At 41.6% G+C, this 23,863-nt stretch overlaps 1 protein-coding gene across 3 annotated transcripts in view; it reads right to left on the bottom strand.

Annotated features, from left to right (window-relative positions):
• Positions 1–43: 43 nt before the first annotated feature.
• Positions 44–23,863, bottom strand: part of LOC135421652 (putative uncharacterized protein FRMD6-AS1) — a 45,984-nt gene continuing 22,164 nt past the window's right edge. Inside the window, exons 3-5 of one of the 3 annotated variants that reach the window (XM_064670278.1) lie at positions 12,487–12,573; positions 9,686–9,800; positions 44–127 (exon numbers count right to left, since the gene is read on the bottom strand). The gene's annotated coding sequence lies outside the window, so the exon portion shown is untranslated. Of the gene's footprint in view, positions 9,801–12,486; positions 12,574–21,692; positions 22,642–23,863 lie in introns of those variants that run through there. The other 2 variants (XM_064670269.1, XR_010434144.1) reach the window with 2 other exon arrangements.

Below are 23,863 nucleotides of genomic sequence, written 5' to 3' on the forward strand. Positions count from 1 at the left end.
CCAACAACTAGATTGCACTTGAACTTTGTGATGATATCTGTCAGCAGGGAACAGTTTGAGTGCTGGGTAAAATCATCTTGCACACTGGGTCTGTCTCATTGGCTGTCAGCTGGCTTTGGAAGAAGAACTGGAGTGGAAGAGGAAAAAAATATCTGCAAATCTTATAATTAATAAGTATTAATAAATCTTTATTTTATGGACAAGTTAAAATGCTAGTATTTCCTAAAGACCTGTGCAGCTTGGAAGCTGTTGTGTACACATATTTATATGTATATGTTGTCTGTGTATATATATAAAACCACATAATACTCATATACACATACATATACGTATATGCACATTTTCTATCTATATGCATAAAAACATGCTCCAAATGGAAGTGAATGTGATCTACCTCCATTTTTTTTGTATTTCTACACACAGTATAATTACCAAAGGAGAAAGAATGATTAAATTATTCTTTCTAGTTAAACATAAAACAAGATGAAAGGAGCCTGGGTTTACCGAGGGAACATGGTGCCAGAATAATCTGATAGCTTTCCTTAAATGAGATAATGGGTTTTCCAAAATAGAAAATGTGGTAAATCTCATTTGTACCTTAGCAAAGCAGTTGATGCACTCTTAAGTGGGAAAATATTAATGAAGCAAAATAAGATTGAGGTTAACAGAGGACATGAAAGGTGAGGAAGAACTGACTAATGGGAAAGGGCAGAGGAAGAGAAAGAAGAGGAGTCAAGAAACAAGTTACTGTGAATTCCTCAAGGGTCAATTTTAGGACCAGTGCTGGTAATATTTTCATTAAGTACGTTAGCATGTGAGTCAGTGTGTTCTTCAAATCTGAAGATGAAGGGACATAGCTAACATGTAAGAAGACTATTGTATATTAAAACCTAAAGTGGGAAGAAGTGTTTGATTGGAACAGAATATCACGGCATGCACTTCAGAGTTAAGGAGGAATTTTTCTAAGGGAGACAAGTGATGACTCAAGTGGAGAGAACTCTAGGTGTCAGAGATGATCACAGAGTGACTATTGAATTGACCATGGGGTGACACCATGAAGAATGTGTACATGCTCACAGCATACATCAGGCAAGGTATTTCCAGCAGAAAGTGAAAATTTCATTGTAGAAGGCATGGATGAATGTGCATTTGCAACACAGCTGCTGCCACATTTCTCTGAGAAGGATTAATTAATCTGCAACAAGTGCAGAGGTTCCATAAAACATATCACAAGAAATTACATAAAGTGCTGCTTAGTCTGAAAAATAAAAGCTACGGTAGGATACTGAATTTTTTCTGAGAATATATTGGTTGGCCTACTACCAGCAACAGAGAAGAGCTGTTTAAGGAAAAGAATAAAAAACCCCGAGTAACCATATAACATTTAGACTGGAAAGGAACAGCAGGTTCTCATTATTGGATCAGAGAGGTCCTCTAACAACCTTTCAGGAGTGGAAACTGCTTCCACTTCCAATTACTCTAGCAACTTTTAGGACAAAATTTAGCCCGTTAACATAAAATATTATGTAGCACGATCTCCATGGAAAGCCAGGGCCTGGCCTAGGTTAGGTAATGCAGGTGGCCTCTTGAAATACTGTAACTGGTCATGCAAGTCCTTATTTCCCTGGAAAAATTACTTTAGGAACTAACATTTAAAAAGGGAGCCTTGCTCACTAGGATTTAGCTTGGAATCACAACGTAAGGCAGATACAGCCATGCTATCCACCCTGTGGGTACAGCAGGAAACCTGAAGGTCTCGTAGATGTAGCGCAAAGTTGGCATTTCTGTAAATCACTTTCTGCTCCCCCTCCAAAACTCATTATGCTTTAATAAAAACAAAAATTTACATTCCAACAGGAGGAAGGTTCTTCTGCACATTTTTCAGCAAAACCCTAATCTGGCTTGCAGGCATACCAGATGTACCGGATAAGCTCACTCAGCGTTTCTTACTCCCATTGAAATGACTTGCTAGAGACAGGCAGGAGGGGATGTTCCATGCCTTCCTGTTCCAAAAAGCAGATTCAAGCAAAGGACATGCAATTTCAGCACATACCTTGATTCATACTTTATTGACGTAAGAAAATCACTTGTTCACTCAAGAATGACCTAAACTCAGGAACGATGGTCATGGATGGTGACTCAATGCTGTTCTTTATCAGCATTTTTTTACAATTGAGCCATGGCAACTCCTTGTGGTTGAGGTGATAAAGTAGGTAGTGCTGAAAGGGATAAACAGACTGTTTTCTTGTACTGGGGCATTGTGTCCATTTTATACCTAAAGTAGCCAGACTGTGTGTGTCACTTTGTCCCAGCCCGGTGAGGAGCTGTGTATGGGACCCCTGCTTTGGGTCTGTGTTCACCAGGGCCTGTTTTAGCTGAGGAAGGCTTTACACTAAGGGAGAAAGTTCATGAGTGGCAACACAGCATACCTAAGTCAGACTCTTTTGCCTACAGAAAGAGACAAAGAAGGGAGCTGGCCTCCCCCAAGGGTAGCTTTTGTCAACACCTCGCTCAGCTGTGCGCTCTGGGTAGGATGGACTGTTGGGAAGATGTGAAAGGTGCAGGACATCTTGGCACTTTAAAATTAATATTTTATGTTCCTTTACTAATCTGCTGCTTCTCGTTATGGATGGACAAGGAGGAAAAGCTGCAGAAAAGCCAACAGTGCATGAGAACTGAGCGTGAGAAATGTCACGAAACATTAAGTGTGATGTTTTTCCCCAGTCTGTGTGCTGATCTGGTAATGGTGAAGGCTATTTAGCTGGGGGAGCCTTAGCAGAACCAGCACAAGAGTAACTAGATACTAGACCCAGAAAACCACTGTGTCAGGGATGGTGTGCACAGGGGGACTGCCTGCTCACAGTCCAGCAGACAGACTATAGTGCTGCTTTAAGATACTGCTTATATTACAGCTGGGAGAGTTATGATGCTATTATGATACCCCGCTGTCTCATGGAAGTGCAGATACCTTATATTCTTCATTAGCACTATTTGCATCTCTGAGTTCTGTTAAAGGAATTTTAAATTTAATTTTCTTAGGAAAGGAAGCAAACAGGATTGGTAATGCATTGTGGATGCTGTTTGATATCTGGCAGTTTTCCTAACGATTACTTAGTATGATTTAACTTTTTTCCCTCAGTTTTTATTGATTTATTAATGTGACTATCAACAGATATATTTAATGCCATGTAGACTACACAAATATTATGTCCATTACATAGAAAGGACTTGGTTGATAGCTATAATGCATATGCTATTCCAATCCATTGCTACTAGATAGAAATCCTCTTGCTTCCCAATGATTAGTTAATTAATAGGACATTTGAATGCTCTGGACTGCAGTTCTTAAATACCAATTAACACCTCCTTTTCAGGACTTGATATTATGAAACCTGCCACTCATTTCCTCTCTGTAGTTGAAATTATAGAAAAAGATGTCATAAAAACTGTATAAGAAAGAGGAGTATATTGCTTCTTAATAGAGGATGTTTGAGATTTGTATGATATATCTAAAAAAAGAAAATATATTTTAAATGTTAAGTAGTTATATTTCAACAACATAAGACTTTTTACATGAGTCCAACTCTTCTTTTAACAGTTGAGAGTGTGTCTTTGGAGACTATGGCTCATTTTAGATTCTGTTGCCATAAATAAATTCAACCATGCCAAGTTACACTCTGGAATTCAAGACAAGTTTCACTTCTAGTTATGCAGACCCACAGGCATGCTGTGTGTCCTGTTGTTGTGTCCTATATGAGAAGTACAGGATTGCTTCAGTAGCCACATTCCACTTCTTTTTTGGTTTAGCTGGAACTTGTGAAAAAGGCTTTGCATGAAGTGAACAAAATACCAAAACACCATTCATGTACTTCATATACACAACTCGTACAGTCAGGTTGCTACTTTTGATTCTTACTTCTAAAGTTTTTTTTTGATGTATTTTTTCCTATTAACACTCCCAAGTCTAAGCAGAGCATATAATGTTTGCAGTTTTTATACATGTTTTGCAAACCAGATACTTATACTATTAACCTATGCTAATTTAAATATTGTTTTCTACTCTTTAACATGCAAAAGCCCACTAGAGGAGTTAAGATTAGAAGGTAGCGTGACAACCAGAATCCCCAGCCCACATTAGCACTGCTTTTACATGAACACAATGCTAAGATTTCTTAAGGTCTGTCCAGGATTTTTAGTGCTTGTTCTTTTGTAAATATTTTGCTGTATGTGGAGAAAAAACATAGTGTTTGTGTAAAGAATAACAGAATAATTGAGGACTACTTCTTACTCATTTTCAGGCTTCCATTGAAGTACTCCTCACTTCTGTAGTAAAAACCAAAGGGCTTCTCACATGCTTGCCTGCTTGCAGCTGAGGTGTTAATTCAACACAGGACACTTGCCACAGGACACTGTGGACAGTCACTCAGCAGCACTTTCTGGACTGCAGGACACGGTGTGCCTGACATTATGCTGGGGAGCAGTGACACTGCTGGAGAGAGTGGTGGTACCTCTATGCATCCACTGTCACAAATGCCTATTTGAGAGCATTTCATGACCTGCCTGGAGTGATGCTGGCAAAGGGTGTTGGGTGATGTCTCCAAAACACCTTCCTAACACAGTGGAGTTTCAGGGAGCTTCTCGGTATGCTGAGGGAGCCTGGAGCTAGAAGCCAGCGCAGACACTGGCTGCACAGATGTGTTGGGAGATGGTTACCACAGGCTGTTAGAAGTCTCTGACTTACCAAACTGCTGGTGGGAAATCAAATGACAGTGCTTTCATTATAGAAATCTACCAAATGACTGTACTACAGCTTATTCACAGGTTGAAAATGGCTGCCACTTTAGTCATTTGAGCTTCAACAAAATTGGAGAAGAACAACTAGAAAGCAAAATTTACATACCAACAACTTTCCAAAAATCTGAAAGGAGTGATGGAGAATTAGGTGGGTAAAAAGGTTTCTAAGAAATTGACATCATGCTTTTAGACATGCCATTAGAGAGAAGAAAATAATTAAGTTTAGAAACCCTAAAATGGTCTGTAGTGGACATGCAAAATGCACTGGGGCAGTGCTATGGCTCGGTGTCTTGTGAAGTATGAGCTGCAAACTGAATGCTTCATATCCCCTGAGAAAGCAAATGGTCTTGGCTTTCTAATGATATAGCAATTCATTCCTGCCTTAATGCCTCCAAGGGCTCTGTGTCTTGAGCCAGATTCTGTTTCAATGCTCGTAGACTTGTTTGGGGGCTGCAGGCAAGAGTATTTTTTTGGTGATTCAATTCATGTCTTAAGAAAGAAAGAGAAACATTTGTCTGGCATGTTGTTTTGTGTTTTGAAATTGTAGCTACTCTTCGTAAAATTTTGGTGTGAGAAACCACCGTGTGGTGTGTACTTGGTGTTTGTTGTTCTCCAAGGAGAAGGAGGAGGCCAAAGGTGCATGACAAATGGAGTTTGTTAGATATTTAGCTGGTTGTCCAACTACCTACTTTCTGAATGGAGTGTAACTGATAATGCTTTTTGGTCCACTCCCCTGGATATCACATGGTTAAAACTGACCACCAGGCTTTGTGAACCATTAGTCGAGAAATTTCTTGACTTTCTTTGCAAAGGATATTGGCTTCTTCATCATTACACTTTCTGTTCACTACGTGCACTACATCACTACATTTTCTGGTTTGCTTCTTTCCCCCCCAAATCTGGGAGAACCACGAGATTTTCCTGACCTGGAATTAAGCAATTAAGCATTAGTCCAGGATTTTCTTGATCACAAAGATCAAGAAATAGGGAAAGAAGTGAAGGGCTTTTCTTTCATTAAGACCTTTATGTAGATGCTGAGAAGGGGTAGCACAGAACATTATGCCTCAAAAACATAAATACTTTACACCACCTTAGCAGTAATCTATGGAGTGATCTCACAATAATTAATTCATTTTGGGTTTCAAATACTTGCTTACCTCTTATCTCATTTTTAAAAAGTTCCCCATATCCAGTGACTTACAGCTGAAGAGTTGAGACTTCATATAACCTAACAAGGAACAAGCTACTATAAATTTCAAAGCTTTCACTGAGTCCACAGGAAGACATGAATACCTTTACCAGCCAGGGATTTGCAAAAGCAGTCTAGACTTTGTAAAAACAGTTATTATTAGTATTAGATCTCATCGTTGGATTCTGTATACAAAACAAGGGGGAAAAGGAAAGATTCTCAGACATGACAGGATTTTCTTTATGTTTTAATCTTTGGTTTTATAATCTGTAGGAACTAGTGTACAAGTCAAAATGCTAGCCACTCCCTTCCAGAAATCTGGATTCTCATAAAGATGAGCATATAATGATAGTTTTCCTTTTGCCCAAATAGGCAAGTTTTTCCATCCCATTGTTTCCTACAGTCCCTCATCTCATTGAGCTGCTGCAGCTAAAACCTTTCTACTTCCTCTTAAACCATCTTGATAACTCTCTCCTTTGATGTTTGTGATTAAAAAATACAGGAAGATGCCACCCAACAGCAGAAGAGGCTCTCACATGAGTTATCTTCTGTAGCTATAAACCAGCAGCAATGGATTTTTCCCCAGAGGAAAGTGAGGCAGACCAAAGGCAGCAGTGGTAACAACTTTCCCAATAACAAACCTAAAACTACAAGAAAGAGGATTTACAAAGTTTGTGCAGAGGAGTTAAGTAGCAGACCTCAAAACTGAACCCGGATCCCCTGACATCCAGCTCCAACTATAACTGTACGGACACCTCTGCTGTTTCTTTGTGATTGCCAACACAGGGGTATAAATCCAAGCAAGCAGTGCTGAGCACTTTCAGCTCCCACCAAAGTAAGTAAGACTCAGAGGTGCTCAGCCCCGTGCTGCTCTCAGCAGGAAGGTGGCACTGGACCTGCTCTAAGCCAGCACTGGTTCAACCTCTGCCACCCTCAGGCTCTGCTACCTGCCTGCATCAGCCACCTTCTTCTATTCCTCGTATGTCTTTAATCCACCAAACACACACGTGGGAGTATCTAAATTAAAAATAGCAACCCAGAAAAAAAATGCAGTGCAGTCAGAGAGCTGATTTGCAGCTGAATTATTCATCCCCACATATCCCTCTCATCCCAGGATGATAGTACTGGAGCTGCGCAGGTGTAGCCTGGATCAGGGGCTGGTGATGCAATGGGGAGACAACAACCTTGTGGGTGTCTGTCCCCTGTCAGCAAGCTAAATTTCCCACAGGTCAGCTCATCTGTCTTTTTATACCAACTGCCACATGCAAACACCTTAAACCACCTCCTTGCTTCCCTCTATGTCGCCTCCCTTATTACTTACTACCCAATAACCAGATTAATGCAGCTCAACACTCTCAAACCCAAAGAAATGAATTAGTCCAACCTTTTAAAAGGTTATTGGAATATTCTGTTCCATTAACACCAAACCTTAGTAGAGAAACACATGAAAAAGCTGTTCCTCTGCTTTTACTGGCCAGGCCTGAGCTGAGGTGCTTTGGTGGGTTGCCAGCTTGTGAAATTGCAATTTGCAAGAAACCTTGAGTGATTTTCCCTGTGTATCTGCAGGGGTGGCCCTTGGTTTTAATCAGTGCTCTGGTTGTTATTGCAGCGTGCGATTTAGAAAAATTGCTGGCAGTTAATGGTCACTTTTTTGTGAGGAATTTTTGTAAATAACATTTTTATTTCCACAGAGAATCATTCAATTATCAGAGCAACCATAAAAACCTCAGGAGACAGAACATCCTGTGACATGAAAGAAAGAAAAAAAAAACCCAAACATGGACTTGCCTTCAAAGTAGTCTTCATGGTTTCTGGCTGGCATCCTGCTTCCTGTGCCTGGTGCCATATTTGACCTGGCCTCCCTCACCACCATATTCCTGGGCTGGTGCCTTGCAGCACCCCCCTCAAGCATCCTCCCTGAGGATCACACCCTGCTGTGAAACTCATGGGCACATGAAAGCCAAATGACAACTGGCAATGTAAGCAAGATGTTTGTGTTGCACAAAACACAGCTCAGTCCCAGATCCCTCTGGGCGATGGCTTCTATGTCTGCCTGCTTCTCTCCATTGGCTCTCCTGTCTGTGGTATCCCAGCTCAATTTTTTTTTTTCTTCTGTGGTTTCTGTAGGATAACTACATGAGTGTGACACTCCCCACCTCATTCCTGCAACCTGCGGTCATGTGCCACCAAGTCATACCCAATCCAGTTGTGGCTGCTTTGGAGGTGTGTTGGTGTCTTAGGAGGCTAATCTTCTCCCACAAAACTGCAATCACTTCATTCTGAATTACAGCAAATTCCTCAAAAACACATAATGAAGACATAACCCTGTGTAAAAATGGTCCCACCTCACTTTGCAAGCATTAAAAAGGGAAGATTGTGATGGTTTCAGTAGCACCCTACCCTCTCCTATGATCCAGCACATCTTTCCAGCTTCCACCTCAGCCTGAGGTTTTGCACAGGTGGAGCAGAAGACACAGATTTGTTTTGGATGTTAGCCAAGGTGACCATGGGACCAAAATGATCAAGAGAAATGGATAGACAGCAGCTGTAAATCAGGGATTGTCCAAAGAAGCACTTGCTACCTGTATAGAAATGCTACCGCCTCGCTCAAATTTCCAACCTAATTCTGCAGCGATACAGAAGACTGTGCCAGACATCAATCTGGGCACTTGCCTCAGGGCTTCTGCTTTGCTTGCTTCTAGTTGGCACTCCATAGCATCACCCCTTCACAGCAGAGAGATTCTTCCCAGTGGGAGCTGCAGGGAGCAGGTCTGCTACTCATACATACCTGGGCATTCTTCTCTGGGATGTAAATGCATAGGCTCATGCCCTTCCAATGAACGGCTAGAAAGAAGCCCTCCAGTTTTCACAGCTCTCTATGGCTTTTGCTAGATTTAGTATCACCTTGTCTTTAGCTGATAAATCTCAGCAGTGAAGCAGCTGTTCACTAACCACTGAAATGGGGCCAATTTCTCCAAAAAGAGCCATTCAGCAACAGTCTCGCTACTTTCTGTATTCATGTATATCCTCCATACACTTCTTTTTTGCAGCTAAACATTAGTTTCATGTGAAGATTTGCTGAGTGGTGAAAGATAAAGCATGCTGGAGAGAGGAGAAGAGAGCCAGGGAATACTATTTGTGTGATGTCAAAAGAGCACCAGATTTTACTGTTATCTTTAATGAAATGCTGAAGGGCAAGGTGAGAAAATGGAGATTTGTTAGCACTGATCATAGTTCTTCTTTTACTGGACTCACAAAACAGCAGGAACTAGGGAAAAGAGAGAATTTTGAGTGGCATTCGGCTGTATATTTAAGCATGAATCATCCTCCATCTATTGCAGTCTCTTTTTTTTTTTTATGTAGTTGAATTTTCATGAAGGAATATATGAACTTTGGTTACAACAGATGTCATCTTGGAGGGTTTTTTCTTTTAATATCTGACTGTAGACCCAGTATAATAGGCAATATTGGGCTTTCATCTTTCGCCACTACTAGCTATAAAATCCAGAGGAGATGATCATTAGCATGCATTACTTAAGAGAAGTACAGCACTCAGTGAGTCAGGGTACAGACCAAGAATTAATTGTTGAAGAAATTAAAAAAAAATTGAAGAATGGACACATTTGGGAGTATTGCAGTCTGTCTAGACTCCAAAGAGCCAGTGTAGAGTGAGGATGGCTAATGTATTCCCCTATGGCTTACCTGAAGGGATGCAGGAAGAATTTGCTGGGAATGCAGCGGTGGCCAGTAGGAACATGGCTGGGGTCTGAAAGGGTGAGGTCGGATGGTGGGATCTTCCAGCTCCAGGCTTGAATTTCTATAGGGAAAATAGTCACTCACTGAGCTGAAAATGGCCAGGGTGGCTGCCAGAGAGGGGAGCAAGAGCTGGCCAGAGTGCAGGTTGCTGGAGGCACCTTTTAACAAGATGCTGGGAAGCAGGCTTCAGGTTTCACAGCCTATCAGTATGGACTGAACCATATGCAACAGGGTGGTGGACTAGGGGATGTGCATACTTGGAGAAACATGGAGAAGTGCTGAAGAGGCCATGCTCTATAGCAGCATCCTCAGCTAGTGCATAGCACCCAGGGCTGTGGCTGAAACAGCCTTTTAGTACCTCCCTGCGTGATTGCCCTACTGAACTTTCCTTCAAAACATTTAAATATCTCCTGAACAACTGTCCTAGTGGCAAAGCCTAGCCTCTGCCATGCTTTCAGGATTCTGAGAGTTCTTTGTTGCTATTATTATCCACCCTGCCCTTTATGCCATGCCAACACTGCTGCTGATTTGTCCGCTGTATTTCAGCGCCTTTTTCAAGACCCCATTTTCCCACGAGAATATTTTCTCCTGATTTACATGGGGTGTAGTGGATCAGACCATTAGGGACAAGAATGGCCACATAACTCACCTCAGCCTGCAGGCTGCATAGCAAGTTGTGCAGTGAAATATTTATGGAGGAGCTGCCCCAGAACAGTTTTTTGGGAGGATGAAGAACAGGTTCAGACAATGCAGTGTTTCTTTCCTCTTCCAGAGTAATTGCAGGGTTCTTTGCTTATGTCATCACTTTGTAAAGAAATTCTTTTTGACAAACAATCATCTTTTTTCTGCTAATTTTCCACAAATGTCTGCCAACTCTCTCCTATACTGTGTCATACATGTTCCCTCCAGATTACACTCTCCCGATAAGTTCCTGTTGCTTTCACATCTTTTGTAGCTTTGGTAAGTCATGAAAAGCAACCCAGACCAAAATTATCTGAAATCAGACTTAATTTAAAAGATCAGATTCTGCCATCTCATGCTTAAACTCAACAAAAGTGCCCCCGAAGCTGATTCATCAGTGGAATTGCCAGGAGGATGCTGCACCCGCTGCAGAGCACAGGTAATGCACCAGGACAGTGTCCCTCGGGTGGCTCCACAACAGTTGCCTCTGCTCAGCAGACTCCCCTCTGCTTGCTCAGAGTCCTGTTGTGAAAACTTTTTCCTATTTGTTTACTAGATTGTCTCTAGGAGATGTGTATGGGTAAGAATGGCAATTTGAAGATGGAAATTGAATCATCTCTATGTGTCCTGCTCTCAGAAAGCAGGGAAGTGCTTTACATTGTGTTCCCCCATTAGCTAAGACTACAAGAGGATTATTTTTCTTCCATGAGCTTTGTGCAGTACAAGACTCCAGAAATGTTGATGTGACTCCTGGCCAAGGGTGCATAATGGACTGTCCTTAAGCTCTTACCAATAGGACAGGGAGACATAGAGCATGGGAAGATGTTTTCAGTGCCAGTACTGATTACTTCTCTGATCTGGAAGTTCAAGTTGCCAGATGTTTTTGGTGCCCCTGTTAGAAAGCCATAATTTTTAGAGACAAGGTTGGCCTTGTCCTAAAATCGAACAGTAGCCTTAAAAAACCTCTGAAATTGTTTCCCTCAGACCAACCAGATACTAGGCATTTCTGTGAATGATGGCTTTCATTTGTCGCACTGAAACTTAATGACTGAGTAAAACAGTAGAAATAGGGAGTTAAATGGTGGACTATTTACTCCTCACTGTTTTCACAAACTATGAGTAGTTGACCTTTTTATTGCCTTTCTAAAAGGTTCCTGCCCTATTTCTGCTCCTAGATTCCTGGCCACAGGTCTCTGCCCTCTCAGTTGTGGCAAGAGACTGAATCAGGGAACTTTTTATGGCCTGTCTCTGAGAGACGGGACAAAATTCTCCTTCCTTTGTGGGTTTATGGGAAAGGATGATAACTGGCAGTTACTGGTTTTGCCTAGCGCATTACTACCCAAGCAGTATTTACAAAGGTAACAACCCTGTTTGAAGCCAAAGCCAAGGGTGTGGCTAGGAGTGTAAAAGCCCTGTCCTTAGAGCAAGTATATTAAGAAGTTGATGTCCATTTATTTGTCTCTTAGTGGCACAAAAAACCTAGTGCTAGGATAGGGACAAGAAGAGCTGCCATGTATTACTTTGCTAATTATAATCTCTGATTTACTCTCTTGGTTAGTAATTTGCAAAAGAAGGTCTGTGCCTCATTCAGAGGCACATATGGAAGCTTCAGTGCCTGCCCAGCTTGGTCCTATGGGATAAGGAGACAGTCTGATCTTGACCCCTAGTCTGACCCATGCTGGCTTTCCCTTTCCATCTGAGTAGCTTTAATGTCTGTGTCATTCCGTGGCCCCTTGCTATTGCAGGTCCTCTCCACCATGTGAATAAAAGGGAAGTTTACACCCCCCCACAGGTTAATGGAGCTGGGACCAAGGGGGCATTTGAGAGTCTCCAGCCAATGGTCCCAGCCAGTAGTCTCAGCACTGTTGTGGGACAGAGGTTCAAAAGCTGTATTTGGGCTGGGAGGGGATTAGCATCCTACTTTATGCCCATGCTATTTGCCTTCCAGATAGTCACAGATGTGGGCTATTTTCTGCTGCAAACTAGAAGAATAGTTTTAAAGCTACGTGTCACTCTCCCATTTCACTTTTAAGAGACAGTGCTTATTTTTAGAAGATATTACTCACAAACAGTAGGTTTTCCTGGTCATATCCGCTGATAGAAATGTCTATATTGCAGATGGCAGCATGTCTAATCCTCACGAGACAAATTTCCTGAATTGAACAGGAGACAAAGTGTGAATATCACAGCTTCATACAAGTAACTGCCTGTTTAGTAGAAAATCAGTCAGCAATACAAACCAATTGTTTAAAAAAGCAGTGTCTTGGACATCCATCTTAAGTTGCACATAAACAGCTCAATCTTTCTCAAGCTAATTGTGGCTGCAGCAGCAAAATTGGGTAATGAAAACATTGTTTTGGAATGGAAATTAATGAACAAGTTGCTTACTAATCAGAGAGATGTTTCTTTGCTGGCAAAGGTAGACGCCCTCTGGTTTCTCTCCCTTCTTGAAAGACTACAGTAACGAGACAAAATAAAAGCTATTACTTTTTTTGGGAAATACTAACTCAGAACTACCTTACAAGCCAGCAGAAGAGCAGAGTCTTGAAGGGCCTTCTGTCAACTTTCTCCTTGTTCAAGCGGAGTGGACTAGCCATGAGCTTTCATAGATAGGCAATCAAACAACCATAAGGGCACCACAGCTCTAGTTGGACAGGCTTATTAGTGAAAGGCTATGCTTGATGAACAAATCTTTCAGATTAGCCTTTGATATGCAAGTATATTGTAGAAAAAAATGTGGTACAAACAAGTTGAGGAAAAAAGTAGCAGATAAATTAGATTGAGCTTTTAACTGTCCTAAGAGAACAGGACTACAATGATGGAGTAAAAGGATTTTACATTTGCCTTTTAATATTGCTTGATATCAACAAACTTGGGAAGAGTAGGAACCAAGAGTACTTAAGCGTGACCAATGTAGTTGAAAATAAAGTATTAGCCAAGGTGATGCATTTCAGAGTGATCTGCTTTTCAGTGGAAGGTATGTGGGGAGATTTACTAATGCAATAAAAAGGGGAAAATTATTAAATTATGTCTGAGGTAGATATTCTTCATATCTTTAAAAAGACTTAATCCTAAGGTGATTCTAGAATAATAGACAAAGCCCATGATTAATAATAATAAAAGTCAATTTTTTTCCTCTCTTCTTTTTTTCCTCTCCCTCTACTCTTCCCACCTTCCCTCACTGTTTAAGTCTAAAGAAAAAAATCTGAATACACTGATAAAGGAGGGTCAAGATGAGACAGAAGCCCCAAAACTCTACCAGCTGGCACTGAGACCTTTTCCCTTACAGAACTCATCACAGAGTGATGGACTGAAAACTTCACTTATTTTTCTCTCTCCAATTCAGCAGGTTGGGCATTTGCCCTTTTAATCCAGCCTTCATTTAGTGGAAGGGGCCTGAGACGCTGCTTCTTTAGTTGCTCTCCCCTGTATCCTTTCCCATCCTGGAAAGCAAGAGGTGTTTGGGATACCACAGGTGAGCAGAACCACTCCCAGTACAAGCACAATTAATAGTAAAAACTTTTGGCAGCACAGTCTGCTGGCAGAGGAAATAAAACTAATATATATTTATACAAATCAGTATATTCAGCACGGAAAATACATGACCCAAAGGCTCTCCTGGCTTTTTTTAGGTTAAGTGTAGGTGAGTGGAAAGTTCCTTTGTGCCTGCAGTAGAGCAGAATGGCTAATGACTCTGGGAGAGAAGGGAGGTAGGATGGACCGAACAATGTGGATGAATCACTGGAGCATGGCCCTGAGGAAAACCAGACATCTCAAGGTTATGCTACTAGGAACAGACTGGTGCTCTGCTTGTACATGGGATGGAAGCTGCTTTAATTTCTGTTACCTGGTCTGATAAAGGAGATAAAGAACCTTTTAAGAAATTCTTAAAAGTATTCATATTGTGAGTTACTAAACAACAACTGAGGTCATGTGAAATATGTAGGAATTTTATGAGGCGGAAGTTATTGCACTTTTCTCTGCAAAATAATTTCAACATCCCTCATATCATTTGAATTATGTCCTCTGTCACTCCAGTGAATTGCAAACGTTTGTAGATGTCTCCCTGCATACATCTGTGCTTATATTTGTTTATATAAGAGAACCATCTTCAAATGAACTGCTTGTGTTCAGCAGTTCTGGCTGTAGACTCAGACTAGAAGGCTGGTGAATCTAAGTCAGGAGAATTCAGTTTTTAAGCATGAATCTCTCTTCTCAATCTCTCTTTTTCCTACCACCAGGATATCTTACATTTTAACATACTGTATTCTCTGTGGGGTGAAGGCTGGGCAAGGGGACACATGAAAATGATCTCTCTGTGTTTGAGCAAACCACAGCCCACAGCCAGGAGCAGGAAGAATGCCTGGTCTTTGTTTAGCACACCAGCCTCCCTGGAAGAGGAATAAACCACTAGCTCTGAAGACATGCTGTCAGCTTGCACCTTTAGTACTACTCCAGTCACTTTAACAGAAAATATTCCTTTCAAGACTTCTGTATTGCATAAGTGGAAAAGGATCTCTTCTGACCAGTGTAATTCATCACCATCAGAAAGACTATGCATTGAATCTTATCTGGCTACAAGCACCTATTGCGGAGCCCTTTATAAAACTCGCTTTGTGACAAAAAGAGAAAATTACCTCTTCCCAGTCTGCTGTACCTCACTTGCTCTATACTTCTCATCTCTTTTCCAGGCCTTGACTCATCCACCAAAGGAGTTGGGTTTACTCAGTCTTGCCTCCACTGACCCATACAGAACTATGTGGTGGGCAAGTTTTTGGAATTCCTCACTTTTAGTAAAAGTTAGCAAAAGGAAGAAGGAATGCCTTTTCATACTTAACTACCAATCTCAGGGAAGATGGAAATAATTTTTCTTTCACTATGTTTCGATTTTCCCCAATTGATAGAATTTCCACATATGATAGATCTGTTTCCACATTCTTATAGTCATTCGAAATGCAGGTCCCCTCTTTACTTTCCAAGAGGCAAAAATATACTATGAGGCTGATGTGTGTGGAGACTATTTTCTTGCAGGACCAGATCTACATATAGACAGAGCAGACCACCTTTTCATAGGTTCACCTTGCAGCCTTTGCCAAGTCTCATCCATAGTGGGAAGAGCTGAATTTTGCCTACCCTGCTGAGAAATCTCTCCTTCACATTTCTTATGGCAGTGGTGAAGTCAAACCGTGGCACTTCCAAGGCCATAGTGTCTCACTGCTCTTATCTAAATGAGATATTACAACGTAGCCTTTCTGGAGGAATAGCAGCTCAGCTGGTCCACAGATTACCTTACTATGCATTAATCATCTGTGCTTAAATTTCTCTGGCAGTTCGCATCATTGCGTGACAGTCTCTGGAAATGAAACCTTTAATGTCAAAGCAGGCCCAAACAACCCTCCACGTGCTGCTGGTGAGTGAATCTCAGCATTTAGGAATAGAAGTGACGCTGACTCCTGAGACCCAACTGCTACTGTGAAAATTAAACAGGCAGCAAAAAAGACCCACAACTAATGCCACACATAGTTGCCATAAAGATAATAGATGGCATTTGGGTCTCATTGGCCAGTTCAGGATAGCATCCTCATGATGCTCAAGAGGTTGCCATACCAGGCCTGGGATTTAGAAGAGAGATTAGAGGCAGCTGTTCCCTTATCAGTATAAAGACTGAAAGCTCAGGGTATAAAAATAAAATGCAACTGTTCATCATTTTCCTTGGAGGCTGTAGCCAACTTCAGCAGTGGCTCTTGCCTGGAGGAGCAGTGGCATGCCCATACTGCCTTTGTGGAGGGTGTTTGGGAGTGCAGTGGCTACTGGCATCTTCGGGGAGACTGCCCAGTTGTCGCTGCTTTTCAGCTCCCTGGAGGGATGTATGCTGGGGGACAGGCTAGGGAAAGGCTTTGTTTGGAAGAACTTTGCTATTAAATAAACAGCTATGAACAATATTTGGAGCTGGAATGAAGGGTACTTACTTTTGTTTTTATCACACAGAATTGTTTTTCTGAAAGTGTAAAGTATCCATGCGGGTTGGGGAGAAGCACCTTTTATCATGCTTCCAGTCTCCTTGTCAGAAGTGAACAGAGCAGGGCTGAATTGCTCCATGCCTGAGGTGATCTGACTCAAGTCCTCAGCACTGGGAGACGGCTGCCACAGAAATGCTGAAAATCATGCCATATGGGCCAGGACAGACATGGGTTTTCCTACAAAAACAAAAGGGTAACTAACTGTCACAATACAAACTCAAATTGAACTATTAAACCCAGCTGATCCTAATATGTCTTCATCTGGGGAAGCTGTTTTCTTTAGAGCACAATAAATTATAGCTGTTTCTGCAAGCTGTCTCTGAATGACGAGATGAGAACAGAATACAAAACTTAGGAGAAAAATTTCAAAACCTTACTCCCAAGAAAGGGTACTCAAACACTGCTTATAATTTCTGTGGTATTTTATTAAACATTTATTAACATGCCACTTGTTTAGAAAAATCAGATTATTCAAACCAACATAGCATAAATTGCCTTCAATGAAAAATGTTTTTCCTCTGAATATATCAGATTGCTATCATCAGCTTGTATAGTGAAGCATTTATTGTTGGCCCTCAGCATTTGCTGAGTTACTTGTACCCTCTTAAATCTACCCCTTATTCTGTATTACCATACCTTTTCATCAGCAGATACCTCTGTCAATAATACAAAACATTATGCTGATATATGTTCTTCAAATGTAGATATGAAGCTAGAAGGATTATGAACATCTAGAAGGAATTGTCTTCGAGAAGGACCTAAGCAATGAAAAAATGAAAAACTTCATTCCCCAAAGTGATTGCATCAGAAAGTTACAGGACTCTCAAAACTGTGGACTTTCATGATACCCTCCTAAACTTTTGATGCCTGATTTGTTTTATGTTCAGTCTGATCATCTGTCTTGAGAAAGTATTACCACTAGTCATAAGTCATAAATATTACACTGTGTAACTGGGAAGTGCTGGTTTTTTAGACAATTCAATAGATGATTACCAGTTTTCTAGGTATTTGATTTCCTTTTACCTGGCACTTAAGTCATTTACGAAAACAAAAACGACAGGATTGTGTCAGCTAATTGTATCAGAATGATACTTAAATCCCCATTTTGGTTCAGTTCCTATGCTGGTCTTCATTTACTTCACTTCTTCTGAAAATCACCAAATCTTTAGTTCCAAGTTTGAATGATATGCAAACTGACATGTCTGCAGTTATATATGTGATCATTCTGTAAAGCTCTAGAGCCCTCTGCTCTGCCATTGTTGGATAGCTGTACAAAAACCTTGGGAAAATACCAGGAACTTCTGTCAAGTGTGTGCTAATCTCTGGCCTGAACAACAGAACAAGCAGGGAATCAAAAAACAAAAATGAAAACGTCAAGAGTGAGGAATCTCAGTCACTTAATTCTTCATAAACTCTTGTTTGTAAATCAGATTTAGTAGAGTGCCTCAGTATGTAAAATATACATGAAAAGTCTCCTAATGGGATCGGCAATTGTAATTGTCCTCACTTACTTTCCCTTTTCAACTTGTTAAAAAATTGCAGGCAGAAGAACAGGACAGATACCAGGCGACCAGCAGGTCTGCTGTGCTCTTTGGCCATGACGGTAACCATATTACATCCCAGGAGAGGTATCATACCAAGAAGCAGGGATAAAAATGTGCTTTCCATTATTTTGGTCCCCTGCTCAATTCATGACCTTCTGCAGTTTAAACAGAGTGAAAAATCTATTTGCTTTGTATGCACAGCATGTACAAAAAGTGTACCATAAACCAGCTGAACTCCCCAGGTTTGATTACCACTTGCATATTTATGCAAATAATTCTGATTATTTCTGTGGAAGTGACACAAAGCAGAAAGATTCCCTGCAGTTCATCTGGGAGAGAGGGGAGTTCTTGTCTGATCACCCTGAATAAGTGAAGATACTAAGGCACTTGCTGACAGTGGGGTATATGATCTTTCCCATTGGACTCTGCCTGTCCTAATGAGTGCCTGCTTGCTCTCTCTCTCTGCAGAAAATGGTCTTCCCTGTGCTAAACAGTACATTTAACACTGGCATCCCCCCAGAGCCTATGTGAATGTCAGCCGTATGCTCTATCTCAGTTCCTTTTCTGCCAGGTAGACCCTTATATGTGATCAAGACTGAGCATCTTAAAATAGCACGCTGGAGACAGTGCTGCTCAGCACTCTCCAAACGTGAGCTAATTGGCGCAGCAGCCTGGCACAGCACACGCCTGGGACCTGGCTCTGCACTGATTAGGAATTCGCACACACAGGGAAGAGTGTGGGGGAGAAGGACAGCAAGACACAGCAGTAGAGAGAAAGAGGATCTAATCAGACAAGCAAACAGGGAGAGAATGACCAGCAGATAGAGTTAGGAGCGTCAGGGATGAAGGCAATAGCTCCCAGAGGATGCATGAGTGTTACAATCTAGAGGACAGAAAACAAAGGGTTTGATTTCTCCTTGCTTGTACCAGCGACTGCTCCAGTGTAATGCTCCTGGTAAACTGGCCTGTTCAGAGATAACAGCAGAGTCTCCAACCTAAGAGGATTTCCAGGCAAATGGATGGCTTTCAGTGATAAATGGATAGGTTTCTCACTGATAATCTGAGAGAGGAAACCAGGAAAAATGAGAAATGCATCTGCAGAGCCCCAGTAGGTGCCAAACATACACAGCCACAATCAATCCCCTGCCTTCATGCCCTGCCTTCTCATAAGGGCAAAGAGCCACTAGAATGTCTTCAGACACAACATGCTTTACAAGTGCATCCCCTGTTGACTTAGGAATGAGGACACACATACACACTTTGCAGGCTTTGTTCAGTCCAGGTTTAGGGCTGAAGCCTCTCAAGTCCAGACTTGCTAGATCTCCCACAATTCTGGGATTTCCTGCTCATGAATCCTATACTCACCACAGCATGTACAGAGCATTTCATTTGAGAAGCTTTTCTCACCTGCCTTGTCAATGACGTGCTATACACATTTGTCACATATTGGCATAACTAGACTTTCAGTAATAAATAATGTTTAGATAGTAGTTCATATTGAGAGGAGCAGCTTCAGTTTATTTCTGGAACATAATATTTGGGGTTTTGTGTTCTTGAAAAGCATAACCATGAAATTCCTGTTATCTTTCTTCTAACAGTAGAAAGTAAGCCATCAATTTGTTCAGATGCAGGCTGTGGAGTAGCCGATGAAGATGTCTGTATTTCCACTGAATTGGTGTCTAGGAGATAAAAAGAGGCCAGAACAGCTATAAGTTCTCCCCTAAAATTACACTTTGAGGAGCCCTGGCCTATGCTGCTTTATTATAGTGTTTACAAGAGTGAAATTAAGCTGCATAAGCATGCTGGACCAGAGAAGTTTTGCCTCGCTGAAGAACTCCCCCAAGCACCTGTTGTTGTGGAAATGGAAATTTCATCTCTTTTAAGAGATGAAATACAAATCTGAATCATGACATCATCAGAAGCATCTTGCTCGCTCGCATACACTGTGAGCAGGTTACAGTTACCTAGCAACTCCCGCAAGCAGCTCGCTTCAGCGGCAAAGCATTAGGGTTTAAGTGGCAGACGTGGACCTGGCTCTAACGCTCTGCTCTATTCATCGGCAGAACATGGTGTTCAGTGGCAGAAAACAGAAAAAAGATGGGAATATTATTAAAGAACCTCCATAGTAGCCCCCAAAAGCCCCCCTCCCCCCCACCACTCTGGGTGCCAGCCTTGTTGCAGTACTGCATGGTAGATGACAGGCTCTTTCTTCAACTCTGAAAGGCAAGATAGGGCATGCTGGTGAGACCAAGCGAGAGAGTAGAGTGAGTGTCTCATAGATCTGCAAGGGTAGCTTTTAGATGACACTGGATGCCAATGCCCATAAATTTCCCTTTTCAGTTCTGTATTGATCCTAATTGCATGTGTCCAGCTAATGCACATGTTCTAGTTAGGCAGCTGGTTTTAACTGTAAGGCACGAAGCACAGGGGAATCGATCATCTCCTGCATTCCACAGCAGGATGTCTGCAATATTCCCTGGGAGTGGCTGCATAGTCTCTAGGAAAAAGAATGCAGAAAAGCCTGAACAAATCATCTGCTCCATAGACGTAAAAGTCATCACCACTGATTCCAGAAAGTGAATTAGATATTTATTTGTCTTCACATTTGCAAAGAACTGCAACTCACTTGCCTTTTCCAACACACTGGCATATCCTGAACCATTCATGCAGTCAGGATTTCACCCAGATTTGCCATATACATTGAGATCTGCAATGAGACACCTCCCATTTCTACATGTCAGTATCCAAACTGTCTCATTTGTGGGGGAGCTAAGAGATTGCCAAAGTCTGCAGCAGATAAGGGGGGAACGGATAGCAGTCTATGCTGAGTAGCTGAGGAAACAAAAATTGTGTGAGCATGGTGTAATGCAATATATGATATTATTTATAATCTCATCAGTCTTTTCATGCCTTCAGCTGCTTCCTCTGCAGATTGTCATAGATTTATTTCTACACAACAGTCATAGTTTCTATTTAATATTAGGTGCTTTTCATTTTTCTTGTTAAAACACTGCAATTCTAGGAAACTCATCTATCACTTAGGTGTCTAACCCTTTTGATGGACTGTTCTCCGTCAATCCTTTCATTAAAAAGAGGTGAGCTGTGATGTTCCTTCTCACAATATTTTCATCACACTATTCTGTCCTGCAAGCCTGTCTCCTGTTACAGGATATTGCAGTCTTGATTAAGATAAGACTAGTGATGGGGTGATAAACATAGATGTAGATAAACTCCCCTGAACGGAGCAGCAGCATGTAAGAGGAGCCCACTGTGTGGTGGTCTGGGCCCATGGGGGTGTCTAGGGACCACCCATGGCTGGTGTACATGGATATGTCTCCCTGTAAGAGAAGGGCTCTTTTGGTTTACACAGTGCCTATATAAAGACAAGCAGTATCATTACAGGGTTTTGGTGGATGAGTTTGCAGTCATATCAAAGAGGTGGATGAAGAGGAAGGAAATCATCCTCCTTCATTTCATCATGAAATCCAGTGGATTAGGTTTGTATTTCACCAAAGCCAGCTCACGGCTGCATTGCTGCTATTTCAGTGTCTTTCTTTGGGGCGGGGGGCAGGGAAGAGGGATTTGCTCTGCATCTACAGATGTTACTCCCATATCTACTCCTGTGGCATTAGTGATTCTGAAAAAGCTTAGTCCCTGTGCTCATTTAAAAGTAAACTTGCAGGAGAAATGAACCCAACTCAAGAGAGATTACAAGTCAGAGTTACAATTTACTAAAAAGATTATAATAAATACAGTGATACAGAAAAAACTGGTTTTAACCTCCCAAAGACAGATGTATAACCCAGCACCCTGAGACAAGAACAGAACAGTGTGAGAACCACATGGCCACCCTGAGTGTAAAGGAAAAGGAAATGAAAACCTGTTGGTCCAAATGATGGTCACAGTCCTGTTGAAGTAATGATCACACTCTTGTTGAGAGTGGCAGTAGCAGTTCTGTTGAAGTTCTGGTCCTCCTCTGGATCCAATGAGTGGTGCCAGAAGTCCCAACCCCCAAAGTTTATGTATGCTCAAGTTCAGGTGGTAATGCTCAGTACTTCCCCCAGGATGGGGAGTTTCACAATGAGTGATTTAACTCTGTGAGTCACGGGATATTTTTGAAATCTTTGATGGTCTAGGTGTTGCAGCTGCCTATTATGCCAGTTCATTGTGGCCCATTAGCAGAGATGACCCCTCAGGCTGGGTGTGAAGGTGCTAATGCCTTTCCAGAGGGGAGTTATCACAGTTGAGTCATTGGTGTGAAGACAAAAGAACATTCCTCTGTCTTGCAGTGTTTTTTTTAACACCCAGCTTGTAGCCTGAGGTGTCAGGTGTGCCCCGGGCAGCTGCTGCAAACAATCCATTTATTAATAGTCCATCAGAAATGACATAGAGGGTGTAGAATACACAGTTTTAGTTATACCCACATAGTGATAAACTGGTCCCAGCTCCCGTAACTAGGACAGTCCCCCCAAAAATATTACACAGATTTAAACAAATGTGTCTCAGGAGTTAGGAGCTATTCATGAACATGCTGACTAACTTTTACCAGTTTTCTTCTTATTAGTAGCTTCATAGCTGAAAATGCAGGAACTGCTGTCAAGGAGCAGGTGAATGGTCCACCCATTTACCATGTCACTGATTCTTCCATTCCCCATGACTGTATAGGAAGATGATGAAAAACCAAATAGTAAACAAATAGGAGATTTGCCTGCTTGTAAGAAGGTAGACTACTTCTTATCCTCATGTTAGTAACCTGACTTTTCTAGAGACACAAAAGCTTATAATTACTGATGCTTACATTAGATGAGAAAGAGAAAATATTAAATTCATGCTTTAATAATTTATACAAACATCTCATCCTTTTTATAGCCTTGCTAAATTCTTGGATACAATGGTTATTGTATCAGATTAACTGTACTCTCAATGAAACTGACTTCCTTTTATTAGATTTCAATTTTTTGCCTCTAAGTTAACATCTTGTTCTTCTGTTATATGAAAGGCTAAAGAGCAGCACCCATTTTACCTTCTCCACGGAGTGCGTGGGGAGGGGGAAGTATGAATCTCTCACGTCCTTCTTATCCTTGCCCTCTCCAGATTCAGTGTTGCCAATTGTTCCAGCCTGTTTTCCTGCAAATGCTATTCCTATGCACTGATGTAGTCTTTCAAGTTACCAGCTTCTCTTTTATCTGTCATGGTTCTTAGACTGTGGTGGTCAGAGCTGAGGGAAGACGTACCATTATAGTCTCACAATTTAATGGTTTTGGGGCATCTAGTCTGTCTCAGGCACTTCAGCTGTCTTGGGGAGGACTGACTTCACCTAGTGAAGCTGGCAGAGATTTTGCTTCATTGATGAGCCCATGACTGCATTCCCCTAGGAAAGAAAAAAATCAAAATGAATGTTGCTGTCCTGTCTAAAGCCACCTCAGCAATCCTAGAGAGGAAAGAGACTGATTGTTCTTTAGCCTTCCCTTTTTCTTCTCAGTTAGGAAAGAGTAGGAGCTGCTAGAGATATAGCAAGAGATATAGAGATATAGCAAGAATAAGACAAAAATCCCTGCAGTGCAAGATGTGTGGAGGCTCGGAGAGTCGTGGTACCATCTGTGCCTGTCTATTTACAGCCAGAACAACTAACGCCCAACTAATGGTGAAGAGAAGCAGAGCATCATGTCATGGAGACAGCTCTCTAATCTTACATAAAAGCAGCTTTCTGAAAAACCTGAATTGCTCTGATGGGAAGAGGAATGGTCACAATTTACACTTAGGAGGATTTATTTATGGAGTGGTGGAAACACCTTTTTGTTTCAGCCACATCCTTTGAACAATCTTCAGCTGAGGCTCGCAGATGAGTTTGGTCAGTGCTTTCAGCAATACAATGTTTA

The sequence above is a fragment of the Pseudopipra pipra genome, chromosome 1 (genome assembly GCF_036250125.1).
Source record: "Pseudopipra pipra isolate bDixPip1 chromosome 1, bDixPip1.hap1, whole genome shotgun sequence".
Taxonomy (NCBI): Eukaryota; Metazoa; Chordata; class Aves; order Passeriformes; family Pipridae; genus Pseudopipra; species Pseudopipra pipra.